We start from the raw sequence: 15,087 nt of genomic DNA, 5'->3' as shown, positions 1-15,087 counted from the left end.
CAGAAGCACGGCGTACGAAACCCCCCACAGAACCATGCTCATAATATTTATTTCTATAGCCAGCTAGGCTAAAATATAATCCGACCAGGACAACAGAATGGCTCCCACTACAATCTCCGTTCGGAAGCGGACCCTCATGGCCCTGAGCGGGTCAGGGACTTCCCCGCTTGCCAGAGAGGCACGTGCCCCAGTGTCTTGTGCAATGACCAACAACATACACCCAGTAAGCCCTCCACCCTTCTTCAGCACCTTATACAAGATGATCTTAAACCACTTAAAACACAGAATTCCATGCTACTCTGGAGTTGGGCGAGAAAAGTACATCTCATTTTACAAAAAAAGTGGCAACAGAACCAAAAAGAGCTCGCACTCACCTACCTCAGCAGCAGGGGAAGAAAAGGTGCTCAGGACTGAGCCAGCGACCGTGCTGCTAACCGTTACAATCACTTTTCTCTACCAATTGCTTCTACCGTTTCGAGCCACGCTGTCAGTGACAGGGTCACTTTTTAAAAGCAAAAATCTATAATCAACAACAACAGCTTGATTTCTTTTATCTGGACAAGTCATACGAATACGAAGAATGAGATGGAATTATCAGGGACTTTACTCTCTGTTGCTGCATGCAGAAAGAAATCGGAAGATTTTTTTTCTTGTTTTGTTGTCATTTTTTTTCAGCTGATGCCTGCTTTTGAAAGTAACATAAATGAGTAAAGGTCAACAGCAGTCGAAGAGCTAAACATGAAAGACTTCTTAGAAGCAACCTGCTAAAGCTCACTGCGGCCATGCACCTTCCCCACTGGGCACAATAATAACATTAACATAATATGCTATAAAAAAAATAAAATGTCCTTATGTTTAAACGCTGGAGATGAGTTTTCAAGACTTATCTACGCGTGTACACAAGGATGTTTACCAGCACGTAACAGACACACTCCCTGTAGCAATAAATCTATAACCCAAAGACGATCCTGGAGACGGAGCGGAGAAACAGGTGTCTGCCGGGACGAAAAGTTTCCGAGGTAGGTCACGCACGGGGCTCACCTCAGCGAGGAGCTCGGCTGGGGCCTCGAGCTGCCAGGGCTGGGTGTCTGGGGACCCAGAGCTGGTGGCGCCTACGGAGGGATGGCTACGGCTTGTACTGGGGTCTCCGCAGCCAGCAGCCCCCTGCCCGGCACACCTGGGGGCACACAGGTGAGGAATTCCCGTCTGGGATCCTATTTGTAAGGTGTCAGCGGTAGCGTGACGCCGTCCCTTTCCTGGAGGCTCTGTGCCCTACAAGACAAGTCCAACTCCCCCTCCAGCCTGCGCGCACAGCCCAGCTGTCAGCGTGTCACTTCTTCGCGGAGCGCAAACCAAAACCCTTCCGCGCGCCGAGACCCTCTACCAAAAGGCACTAAAACCCCAAAGAGGACCGGGGACGATCCCCGGCCACCCCCAAACCCAGAGGCGGCGCGGCCCCGGCCTCCCTGCGGGCACTGCCCCGGGCCGCCGGGGGAGCAGCGGGGCCGCGGCCCGGGCGGCTCGGCACAGCGGGGGGACGCGGGGGGCGGGCTCACCGTGCTCCGGCCGCCGTGTGAGGAGGAGGAGGAGGAGGAGGAAGAGGAGGCTGACGAGGGCTGGGGCGGCCGGGCTCGGCCCCGCTGCTCCGGGCCGGCTCCCACGTCAGCCCGCACCACGAGACCCGGATCTGCCGGCTCCCGGCGGCGGCGGCGGCGGGGCCGGGGCCGGGGCGGTGCCGCGCCGCTCCCGCCCCTCGCTCCCGCCCCGCAGCGGGCCCGGCCGGGCCCAGCCGTCTCGGGAGGGAGGGGGGAGTTCCCGGGAACGGCCCTAAAACGAAGGAACGGCCCCAAAATGAAGCCCCCGGGGGGGTGCGGGCAGGGGGACGAGCCCCGCCGGTGTGTGGGATACGGCCGGTCCCCTGGCTGCTCCCCGCGCCTCGAGCTGAGGCGTGAGGGGCTGGGTGGTGCGGTTCGTCGGCCAGCGCTCCGCCAGGAGCTCCTGGCCCCGAATCCCCTCAGCAATAAAAGCCTCTCTTGAAACAACGCGTTTAGAAGGCGGGGAATGAAGTTAGGATGGAAAACTTCAGGTGGTGGCTTCTCAGGTCAGCCAGGTGCCATGCAGGAGGATGGGGCCAAGTCCTGTCCTGGGCACAGTGACACCATGCCATGAGGCACCGGGGATTACGCAGGAAAGAAAATCTGGTCCTCCAGTTTTTTCAAGGCTGGATTACATCCTTCAAGCCAGAAAACATGGATGCTGCTGAATTGCAGCGAGAAAGGCAGGCGGGATGGGAGTTGCGGGCTCCCACAAGTCAATACCTCATAGCACGAGTGCCTCCTACGGTCTGATACGGCCCACACGGGGACAACCCTGGCTGTTCTCATCCCTCTTTTCCGCCATCACTGGGCTTTCAGACCTTCTTTCATGGCTATAGGGTTGCCATTTGTTTTCATCTGAGCGTTTTTTTCAACGCTTTGCGTGTCAAGCCTTCATTACTCTGCCAAGTCTCCGGCGCATTGCCAGTTGGCAGTCTTGCCCCTCCAGTAGCTTTTGGTGTGCAAAGCCATGTTGTCCCTACAACGTGGTTAGCCTAACTGCCCACTCCCATTGCAGGGCTGGCCCTGGGCATAACGGCCCACTTCCTGGGAGGCAGCTAGCCATGTCCCACAGTCCTGACTTGTCGTGGATCTTTCCTCTCCCTACCCATGTGTCAGCCCTTTCTCTCGTCTCAGTGCCAGACTAAACAGTGGCAATACTGAAAAGTGAACAGAAGCACAGACACAAAGCCAGGCCATCACACAAAAAATCTCAAGTGCAGAGAGCCTATGTTGTCTTCTCTTCCTCGTTCCAGGGAACTGAACCTCTGGTAAGGCACCAAGGATGCTAAAATAGATCTCTAATTTGGGAATACAAAATGACATCCCTACAATATTTCCTGGAAGAACAGGTTTCTTGACAGCCAGTCCCAGGAAATTAGAGTGCAACAGAAACCATGAACACCAGCTGCATCGAGGTACACTTGGCTGGGCTTTCTCTGGCTTGAAGTATATTTTGGTTGTCCTGGCCCAACACAGGACAGTGTTAAGTTATCTGTGTTAATGGTTTCCTGCACAGTGTCAGAGGGTGGTCATAAGCAGAATGATCAACTGTAGCTGCATCTTTGCTCGCACCTCTCCCTCAGCTGTCATCCTAAGCCTTTACCAGGGAACGAGCCATCCCAGAAGCAAGCAGAGATGGTTTCCCAACACCATTAAGCAGCCTTGCCTATCTGTCTACCCCTCCGTACCAAGTACCTAGGGCTAGTCACTGTTCTAGAAAATGGAGGTGAGATCCTGAAATCCACAAACCAGAAACAACTTAGCATACTAGTCCTGGCTCAAATAAGAGAGGAGAGCAATGGCAACTCATCAGTAGTGGAGAGGAAGGTTCCTCCAGTCAAGCTAAGGCATGAACACTGAACACTTCTATTTTCTTGCCTGTGGGTAAAGCCAAGCAGTCTGTTGTTGCTAAACGGCTGACAAGCACACTTGGGGAAACTGCTGGAATTGGGAAGAGAGTCTCAGAGTGACTGATTCTTGGCAAACAATTTGTACAATCCTAAAATTGGAAGGGATAGACTAAATGAGCTAGACAGGCTCAGATGCCTCGTCTGAAAAAACATGAACTTGCAAAGGGTCTGCAAAGGAGAGGCAGGAGCTGATGGGGATGAAGACTGAGCAATCTACAAGAAAGCAGCATGGAACGATAGCACTTACAGCTACAGCTGTGATGACTTTCTCTCTTTGACTCAAATGCAGCCTCCTCGAAACTCATTGTATCACATCTTTCTCACTCATTTCTCACATCACCCCATCCAGGAACTCACATCACAGTGTAATCTCTTGAAGTTGTCCCTAGATAAGATATGCATGCAGCAGTGTCTGGCCAGTTGGGCAGCATGCTGGGTGACATGCCAGCACGCAACAAACAGCTCCTCTCTCCTTAATCTTGTTTCTTCCCCTCATGTTGTCACTGCAAAGTTCTACATATCTGTGAACAATTTTACGTTACTGGGCTCAGGAAAAAGCTGACCTTTTCAGTATTGCATTCTGCATTATTTGCACTGCCTCTTTGACAGCAAAATCTCATTAGTTTTCTCTGTTCAACATGTATGTTTCCACTGGCATGCTTGGAGAGCTAGAAACCTGATGACCCCAATGAAGCATGGATTGTTGAAAGAGTGATCCTTGTGGAAAGAAACTTCAGAATATGAACTGCCAGGGGAGAGGGACAGGCGATAGGAGCTACAGATAGTAGAGGGCAGGAGCAAGGAAAACTTCAGCTTATTGCTTTCAAATCAGCAAGTACATATACAGGCAGAAAGCAGCTAGGTATTTTGCATAAAGCACTCTGCCAGAGCATCCCTCAGAATTTGGCCCTCCTGGTTCCCACGGGCAAATGAACAAGCCATAGCAGGCACTGATTCTATCTCAGCTTCCCACTCCCAAGCTTCAGCCATCTGCTCCCCTTACACTCACAAATTTAGTGCACGACACAGCAATAAAACGAGATCCTGATATGGAGGCTGTGTTCAGACTCACTCCATGAATTCTCCCTTCTGGCAGGCAAACTAGGATGAAAACAGTGATGACTTGGGCTACTGGTAATGACTTTACGAACAAAGGCATGAGATGCATGCAAGATCAGCTAGCAACAAGGACAGAATAGTAAATCCATTGATTTTGGCACACTAGAAAGGATTGTACTGCCCACTGCCAAGCTAGAATATGAAAACTCTGCTTGAAGGGCAGAAGATGGTAATGTTCCTTCCACCCATAACCCTGTACAACAGAGGAGGGTGGGAGCTGAGCAAAACTTACTGTGACATTCTCTACAACTGTCACATGAAAGTCGTGTGGATTGGGCACTCTGTAAAGCAGCAGGCAGATGTCACATTCCAACTCCTGGTGCTAGCTTTCAACTTTTTTACCCTAACAGGCAATGGAAAAGCAGGAGTCATGCTGGTGAGCTAACCTGCCAAATAATGCATGACCTTGCTACAGATATCCAAAACCTTATTACTTTTGCCATTCTGAAGTTCTCCTTCTGCTGATGTCCTTCTCCTCTTTGCTGCCTGACTTGTGCCACTAGGCATTGTATCGCTCCCATCGAGACACTTTGTGGAACGGAAATTCTTCAGCTGCAATTCATGCATGATCTGACCTAGAAATGGGGCAAGTCCTCTTAACGAAACTCCTTTCCTGTCTGCTCCCTCTTTCCCTGTATGCAGTCCATAATGACTAGATAATGCTATTCCCAGAAGGAATCTGAAAAAAAAAATGTACTGCAAATTTTGATACTGAAAAGCCACTTGGAAGATGTCTGAAGCATGGTCTGAAAACGGCATCCAAGAAGTGGAAGAAAAAAAGACTATAACGTACCCTTGCAGTAGTAGCAAGGTATGAGTTGCCTTTTGGCAGTGACATGTCTTTTTAGCAACACTTTCAATTAGAAGGAGGCATCTAATTTTGGAAAAAGAATCCAAGTCCTTAGAAAAGTTGCTCACAGACATTCCTAGAATTCAGCTGGGATGGCATCGCACAAAGCACTGGAGAATTGCAAAGCACCCCGGGATACTAGGCAGCAAGACTGCGAATTAGCTGGCACAAAGACCGTATTGTGTGCTTAGGTTAATGTAACTGAAATTTAGTCATGTAATCCCAACTGAAACAAATTTATACTGCTGGATTTTCTCAATGTACAGATACAAGCTTAATGAACATCCGACCATAACCTAAGCTGTCAAGACTCACAGAAGAAAATATGGCTGGGTGGAAGGAAGAAACCCCACTGAAGCTTTCAGAGGAGGGCTTTTGTGCTCTAGAAGCATCGACACACCAACACAGACTTTGAGATGTCAGCCATCAGTCAGGGGAAACGATCACAAAGGATTGCTATAATGCTGCCAGATTACAGCTGGCCAGTGACGTTTTCCAAGCCAGGAAATGGAGGAAGGAACTCTGAGACTGAGGAGACAAGGATTATTTTACAGTTAACTAGAATGTTAGTTACAAGATCAGGCTGGCAAAAAAATATTTAAGAACGAAAGATTAAGACCTGATCCACTGAATTTTTAATGACAACACTCATCTGAACTAGGCTGAAACTTGGATCTGGAAAATAAGAACAGTACTCACTAACAATGCAAGTTAATGAGACAAAGGTCCACTGAATTTCATTGTGATTGATAATTATGCAATCAGTGTCAGGAACATATTTTGCAAATACTTTGGGAAATCCCCTCTAAAAATGCGGTCTAAGTGAACCAACACTAGCATAACCTTAACAAATTGTTTTTCCTCTGGGGCAGAAACCATAATAGCAGCTGCACAGTCGTGGTAGCTTTCTTGCAAAGAAAAGATGAGAAGCAGTGTGAACTGCTTCTTGAGCCACTGTAGTTCACAGCCATAAATTATCTGCAGCCATAAACTTACCAGCAGCTAACGTCGCTATATTTGTCTGAAAACTGCTGCCACTCGGGAAAAACACATATCATGTCACCCTCTCTCTATGTTCAGAGCCATTTCGCCATTCTGTCTGAATCTGCCTCTGAATATGAGTCAGAGCCCTCAACTGTTACAGTTCTTACAGACTTGAAATAAAAATGAATCCCTGCTCATTTTCCAGGTGAACGTCTAATAGAAGAAGCCGTATCCGATAGATGAGCCACAGGCACAAAACGCAACCCAGTAGGTTTTTGATGAATGTTAGTGCAGAAGAAAACGTGAGAAAAGGAAAGGAAAACAGGGCCCCAAAGGATTTTTTGGAACACTTGACTATCTGACTAAGAAGCAGCAAGGAGTCAAACCTTTCTGGTCAGGATTTGGGAATTATTCTGATCTGAAATGGATATGTGTAGTTTTGCAATTGGTAATAAGCACTCAGTATACAATTGAAATTTAAGAGTAACCATCCATTAAAAAAGGTATTATCTCCCAAGAACAAAGAGGGACGACATTTCATACATCACTGAGGAAGTGTATCAAAAGGCATAACTCTGCCTGTCAGTATTTTGTCACACAGAGATGGCTGCACCTCTGTATGGACTCCAGAAGGAATAAATCAAATTGTTGGAAGAGAACCCGATCTATTATCGTGGTAAGTGATACTTTGGTTTCTACAGCACATTCAACCACGCTTTTCATCTTGGATCTTAGTAGGTGAGTATTGACAAAAACGAGGAATAACTCCTTTCTCAGCTTGCCAAGATCTGTGTGAACTTAATGCGATGGTTTTAGCTGGTGCACTTTTGCTCTTTGAGGACGTGGTTATGGCACAGCTGGATGTTTGCTGCAGTAAGTTATGTCAAACCTATTGAACAGGAGCTGTAAACCCTAAAAGTGGTTTAGCATATAAAAGATAATTAGAATTTACAGAATTGATAACGCTATCGGGTCAGGAACAAAAAAAAAATCTGTAGTATTCAGCTCATACTTCACACTTAGCAAATTTTGCAAAAATGTTGCATAAATTAAGGGAAAACATTTCAATGTTAACAGCGTGAATTTACATTTCCAATGTTGAAATGGGTTCTCGTTGTTACCTTTGTGTTAAGCTACTGAGGTCTAAATTGGACACAGATGTTGCCTCTAAAACTGGAGGTAATTACTGAAAAAAAGATGAAAAGGATTTGAAGCTGGTGCCAGAAACAACTGAGGGAGCTAGACTCTTAGCAGCACACAGTGTCAGGGCAAGAGCAACGGGCACAAACTGAAACGCATGAAATTCCAGCTGAACATAAGAAAACACTGCTTTACTCTGATTCTGGTTGAACATTACAACAGGTTGCCTGGAAAGGTTGTGGCATCTCTGTCCTTAGAGATATTCAAAATCCAACCAAACATGTTCCTGGGCAACGTGCTCTAGCTGGTCCTGCTTCAGCAAGGGAGTTGAACTAGATGATCTCATGAGAGCACTTCCACCATAATTTCAGTGGGAATAAAATTCTTTAAGATGGATGACACAAAAATACAGGGATACCAAGACACCCAGAAATAGCTGTGCAGGAAGACAGTGCAGACACAGACTATTTGGGGTTCACACGTTTTATGCCTGCTGTATGATTAGGGAAGGGACCAACGGCGTAACACCAACCACAACATTCTTAGGACTAGGAGCTGGGAGCTGCAAAATCCTGAAAGACAATCATCCAGCATGACTGAATTTCTCCCAGCATGACTAACCTCTAATTGGGGAAAGAAAAATACAGTCTAGAATACTGCCTTTTAAAAGGTGCCAATTTCCAATTTACCATGCAATCTTTTTGCACTCTGTCAGGAAGATGGGAAAGCTGTAATGGAATTTTATGAGATGGGTTACACCTCACTGAAACTGCTATAATTGCTACCCCTCATTTGAGAAAATGCACAAGACAAGCTCCTCATACCCAAACTGGATCTTCCAGAAACAAAGGCAAGCACTACTGCTGAAAACAAAGGCACACAGAGCAGCAGGGATCTTCTCGATGCTGTCCTGTGAAACATTATGTACCTGACAGAGATCCAAAGACCAGAAAAATTGCCTGCTTCTGCTCTGTTCAGGGACATTGCACATGAGCTGATACACTAACCATACACCATTTGAATCTTGTTTGTTTAACCTGACTTTATCCTCCATTTCTTCCTCTAATAACTTGCCAGATCCCATTTCCTTGCTAGCCCCGTAGCCAGACTGGAGACAATTAGATTAGGAAAACAACAAAATCAGTTTGTCTTAATTTGTATTCTTGAATTGGTAGTTACTGGTTTATATGACTACAAATGCCGTTCAATTAACTTTTCCCATGACTGTGGTCTAAACAGTGAGTAGTGATTTAGACTTAATGATTTAGCTAAATTAGTATTCTACTGTAGTGAGATCAATAGAAAAGTTTCTTTTCCTAATACAAAATTGTTCTAGCAGATACTTTAGGATGGTATCAACAGCAATACAACATGATAAATTACCCATCTGTCATGGATGAGCTCTTTTGGGATGATCTCTGACAAACTTCACTAGCTTGTAAATTTTTATTCTAGACAGTTCCAAAAGACTTCCATCAGTTGTGGATTTGGTGACCATCATGACAGATCATACTGTAGTTTAGCAAGATGGCTCTCATTAGAAATACGTTCAAATTCTAGTTAGAATCTTCAAAAAGCCTCAGAATCCCAAAATTGCTAGATCAAGCAATAACAGCTGAATACAAGAGCTCTAGATTTCTTTTTTATTAAAAGGAATGATATTTTCCTCTTTTCAGGATGCCTAAGAAATCTTGTGTGCTACAAAACAGATTGAAAGGATTCATAACAACTGATGATGCAAAATGCTCTGGAAAATATCTTCTCTGTGGTTCTCACTTCCTCTAGAAGATTTCTTATTTTATTGCATATATGTTTCACATACTGTGGTTGTTCATACGTCGTTAATCTATAATCTCTTATAACTGGAAAGCTTTTTGGAGTAGGGACCAGGTGTAATGTGTAGCTATTGCCTGCAGGAGCTTGATCCCTATTTGCACATCCCTTATTGCCTGCATTGATGGCTCTGTGTCTCAGATCACATAGATTTTTGTGAAGAGCAAGAGGTGTCCAGTCACATCCCATTCTCCCAAGCAGACACAGTGGTGATGTAGCAGAACAGTTTCTAACATAAAATACCCGAGTAAGTGTTGCCTGTCTCCTCAAAAGAAAAGGGAGGAAGCCAGTCGGAAGCACCCTGTGGACCCCAATCTGATCTACACGTGGTCAGTTGGAGCAATTTGAGCACAAAAACCTTTCCAGCAGATAGCTTTTCTACACTTTCAGGAACATGAAAATATTTTGGCAGTTAATGACCATAGTCTACTACCAGTGCTGTGCAATTAGGCTGTTACTGCATTCACTTTCACTCTAACAGAAAGCGTTTTTATTTTTTATTTATTCTGGATTCCCATATTCATTCAATTAATGCTTCACAATAAATGCTGCTCCAGTTCTAACTCTAAATTAATTTGTCCTAATGAGATACCCTAACTCCACCCCCAAGCAATCACTCCACAATATCAGTGCCATTTTAATCTTCTCTCTCACTTTCTCACTGCATTTAGCTACTTCTCTTGCTACTACTGCGCCGAACAACAAATTTAAGCTTCTAGCTTCAAGGTTGTATATGCTTCAGCCCTGATGACATTTATGAAATTGAGGTTTTCTGTGCATCAGTCTCAATCTGATTTGAGTCCCTATGGTCATTAAAATAGCAGGGATTGTTATTCAGTCAGAAATACTAAGGACAGAGGAGAAGATGATGTCCAGTTGTCCAGGAAAAGCTGTCCAGCTGCCCTTTTAAGGCAGCTCTTAAGTCCCTTTTGTATCTATCTATGAAAAGAAGACTGCCATATTCTATTAAATAAAGTTACACAGATTTGATAATGTACTGTAAGTTATTACATTATTAGATGGTAATGCAAAATGCTTAAACTAGTACAAATACTTCAGTCAGAGTAGAAAATGTTTCTAAGTGGAAAAAAATATACCAGCAAAGCAGTGTGGTAACTATATCATTTATATTATTTGCCAAATCCTCTCTTCCCTTATAACTCTGATACTCATAAAACTAATAATAATAGGTTGTGAAATCTATTTTTGTACTCCCAACTTGCTTTCATTTTGAAAGGATCCTCAAAAGGATTGCTAGCTTATTTTTTGTAATAGGAAGAAAAGAATACAGCTTCACAATTTTTTCCTTATAAGAAATGCTTTTAGTTCCCTCTGATAGATTTGTCAGTCTTCTGAGGCCAAATTTTTCAAGGCAGATGTCCGCTCATTAAGAACATTAAGAAAACTGGGTCCTCCCACAGAATTACAAGAAGTCTGTCATAGCCAAACCTGTTTTTTTTTTTACTTTTTTTTTGGTTGGTTGGTTGTTTTGTTTGTTTTTTTTGTTTGTTTGCTTTTTTTTTTTTTTTTTTTTTTTTTGCCTTTCATGAACCCACAAGAAACAGCTTCTGGGACCCAAGGTGTATATATTACCAGTTGAAAATGACTCCTCCACAAAGCGTAAGTTTAAAAAAAAAAATAAAAATGCTGACAGACTTAAAAGGGGGCTGTTTGTATCTCAGTTTTCCTACCAAAAATATCAGGTTCAGATAAAATATTAATTTAGAAGATATTGCTTTGCCACCAAATTAATGAAAAGTCCAGGGCATAACATCAATTTCTAATGAAAATCCTTATCAAGCGAAGAAAAACAGGGTATTACTATTAAACTACCAAAACGTTCTGGGCAGGCATCATTTCATGGAAATTTTGCTAAGTGTTGTTTAAGCCATAGATTGATGTAAAATCAATAGCTATATTAATTTCTGATCTAACTCCACTAAGTCAAGCAAGTGGCATCATATGTTTTCAAACCAAGTGACTTCAGATAAATCTGATCTTTAGCTAGCGCACTTACTGGATTTTAAGAAGATATATTCAAGCTGCTAATGACATGAAAACCACAACTTTAGAGAGAGCGAATCGTGACTGAATGCAGCATCTCTCCACTGGGAACACCAATTTCTGTCCTACCGTTTCAGGCATTCCCGACTGCAGAACTCCTCCAAGTCCTTCCTGAACACCTTTACAGGAAAGATTAGACGACCATTTTTATACAGCAGCAGTGCCATGAGCTCTCTGCAAGGCAAAGAGCTCCCCAACAGCGGGATCTGTCTCAGGCGAGCAAGAAAATCCGCCCAGTTCCACCCAGGAGAGGGCACTGTTACACCTGGCCACAAAACCGGACGTGGACACGGATAGGAGGAACAGGAAAGTTGAGATGACGACTGAAGAACTCGGTCAACTCGCACAACCAGTTGGTTATTTTTATGATAAAGCTCATCTTCGGAATGAGCTGAGTCACCCGGACGCTGCCACAACAGGAACACAACGTGACAGGCAATAAATGCGCGGGATAAATCTGTTTTCATAGTCTCTGTAATGAGCAAGATGCCATGCAGGTAAATAAAACGGCTTCTGGCATGCAGACCTCTATGCAAGCTGGAATAACCGAGAGTGTAAATTTGTGGGTGTAAATTTGGTGTAAAACAAGAGCTAAATTTTAAACTGGCTTATTTTTATCAATATTCCGTGCTTCAATTTGTTGCTGATTTCTTAATAAAGCATATTATAAATGAGCTTATGAGCATTTAACTGCAAAGTGAATACCATCTAATACTAACACAACCTGTAAGGTTAATCCTTTCATAGATGCCTCTTGAAGATAAGTCAAATAAGAATACAAAATATGTTACAGTGAAGTAAGAATACAAAATATGTTACAATTTCAGTCCCTCTTCCTAAAGTGTTTGAAATCACCACACAAATCTCTTGAGACAGCTCTCTCCTCCGGTAAGAAATCCTCCAGCAACAATGAGAGAAGACCAAACTTGACATTTCTGATTTTTCTAAACTAAAGAGGCCAAGATGGGGGGGCAAGGACTGAAGTCTTGTTATGCAAGATGGAAAAGAGCAAGAGAAGTAAAAATATGTTGCATGCTGAAAAGTTACAGATTCAGAAATTGTATTTTCTTCTTCTTATCACGGGGAACAACCACAATAATTCCAAATTCTCTTGAGTAATTCTAACAGAAAAACATACTACTGACATGAACTGAATAAAATATGCAAAATATGGAAATGAGAAAGAGATCACCAAGAACTGTAACTTGAAGAGAAGCAATTTAATCACCCAGTGCTGACATAAGCATCTTGGAGTCCTCAGGCAGTATGCTGGGGTTGAGGGGAATCCATAGTCTCAGACAGATGAGCCATGCACATGCTGGTTGTTCTGTATTTGCAGCAAGTCCAGCATGCCCACACAATCTGTGCGTGAGAAAGAGCCACTTTTCCATGAAAACGTGGGGAACTGTTTCTGGCATATAGGTTGTGGGATGGATAACATCTCCCATGTTAAGTGGGAAATGATATATTGTTTAGCACGTTTGGTTATCCCAGCATTGGCAACAGCAGCCTTTTCCTGCTGAGACTGGGCTGATGTCTTAAATCGCTGACCTCAGTTTATAGGCACTGATCCTATAAACTTTCCTCCCGCAATAATATTGTATAGTTACAACTTCATTTAATACACCATATTTCCCCCTACTTCCAGAACTATTTCAAAGCAATATGCCGAACACACTAAACGCGTGGATACTCAGAACCGTACCTCCCAGTCTTATTATTTATGACCAAGACCACAGGCAAAAGTATAGACCACTGCAGCTAGTTTGTGAAAGCTGCTATTGAAAGAACTGTTTGCTATAAGGCTAAATTGATGATGGGATTAATGAAAGAACAATCTTCTGAACTGAGATATACTACAAAATTTCACATTGCAAAAAGTGAGCTATGTTCAAAGGACTGCAGTCTTTTGTATGTGGGTTTTTCTAAGGGTAAAAGACTAATGAGAACTTAATTCAGAGGATACACGTAGATTTGTATTGTCGACATACTATAAAATGTATAATGAAGTCAGACATGGAAGTCACTGAAATTATGCAAAGAAGCTGAGTATGCTCTCATTTTTTCTAAGCATTGTTTTCTTTCCAAGCATTTAAAAAAACAAATAAAAAATACTGTTTGAAGACTTCTAGTCTACAGTCCTGTTGTGGCCTAAAACCCTGTAGACTCTTCTGCAAATTAGTAAACTGCAGTATTCTACATAGAATATAGTATTCTATGGTATTCTACATTCATACCTAAAGGGGGTATATGACAATAACCCCAGTATGCTGACTACAGAGTATTGATTTTATGCAATATTTTAATGCTGGCAGACCTTGCCACTACTCCTTTCTACACCACCACCACCCCTAAAAAAAAAAACAAAAAAAACCAACCTTTTATATTCTCTATTTTTTACCAAAAAAAATTAAAAGAAAAAGGACAACTGAAAAGGGGAGCTGGAAAAGTATATGGTGAATATGAAACAGTTGCAAGATAAGAAAAAATGCCTATTTAAGGACAAAGTAAAGGAGTGGGTTATAGTAAGGAAAAGAGATATGGTAATTCGTATTAATTTGATTTGCTTTTTGCAGTAACAGACTCTGACATTTGTAATCCAAATGAGCACATGGGAATGAACCTAGATACAAACCAGGCAAAATCACTGCCCTTTACTGTGGCTGTTACTGGATGTTTACTACCTATAACATACAAACACACTCACAGGAACACAAAGGATTCTGACACTTGATACAGGTCATGTTTTCCACTCCATTCTGAGCAAAATCTGAATATTAAAAGCTCAGCTTTTTTACTACTATGAGCTGTCTGAAAAGACACGAGGCATTTAACCTGCAGATTTTATGTACTGCCCTTTTATTTTTTGTCCATAGGAGCTCAGCACACCATAAACCAAACTTTCATCCAAAAGCTCTGCGTAGCTTATTACCCTTACCTTACATGTGAGAACCTAAGGCACAGAGAAATCATGGCCTACCTCCTCAAGAGGAACTTAAGCACATCATCAGGACCTGTATGTCTAAATTACTCTGAAGATGAAGGCCCAAGATCACACTGGAAGTCATTAAAAAGAAATAAGGCCTACTGCAAAATTGTCCTTCTCAGAAAGATTCTGAAAAACCTCAGCTGAGAGACTGCATTGTATATTGTGTTAAAAACAAGCTTTGATCTGAAGAAGAGCTAATTTGGTGAACAGATGCACATGGTACAACACTGTAGCAGGAAAATGGGCTTTTTCCAGTCAAACCACTAGGGAAAAGTAAATACACACAGAAAAATAACAATATACATCTGTATTATAGCTGCCAGATTATTTTTTTTTAATCTGTTCAGCCCATACTTTCTTTAATGTGTATGTAATGGTCAAAATGCTACATATACTAATGGAGATAAACAGATAGCACTTAAAGATGACAGCCAGACTAGAGGCAGACAATCCCAATTGGAAGCCACTACAATCTGTTCTAAGAGAATGGAAATGGACTTTGTTGAGACAAATGTCTATGCTGTATATTGTCCTGCACTGTATAGAAAGAGCAGGCACTACAGAATCTTTCTATAGACCTCAGTGTCTTGAAAGGCCTCT

At 43.0% G+C, this 15,087-nt stretch overlaps 1 protein-coding gene across 8 annotated transcripts in view; it reads right to left on the bottom strand.

Annotated features, from left to right (window-relative positions):
* SMIM14 (small integral membrane protein 14) overlaps positions 1–15,087 on the bottom strand; it is a gene marked incomplete at its 5' end in the record, with an annotated part of 53,134 nt that overhangs the window by 36,995 nt on the left and 1,052 nt on the right. For 3 of the 8 annotated variants that reach the window (XR_013950783.1, XR_013950784.1, XR_013950785.1), the window contains one exon: positions 11,568–12,035. The exons of 1 other annotated variant lie outside the window; for it this stretch is intronic. Of the gene's footprint in view, positions 1–1,041; positions 1,273–1,556; positions 1,733–11,567; positions 12,036–15,087 lie in introns of those variants that run through there. 4 more of the 8 variants (XR_013950782.1, XR_013950786.1, XM_080590813.1 and 1 more) reach the window with 3 other exon arrangements.

Source organism: Anser brachyrhynchus (genome assembly GCF_964034855.1).
Source record: "Anser brachyrhynchus genome assembly, chromosome: 4".
In the NCBI taxonomy this organism is placed as follows: domain Eukaryota; kingdom Metazoa; phylum Chordata; class Aves; order Anseriformes; family Anatidae; genus Anser; species Anser brachyrhynchus.
The sequence above is the reverse complement of the archived record's forward strand: the minus strand, read 5'-3'. Positions and strand labels throughout refer to the sequence as shown.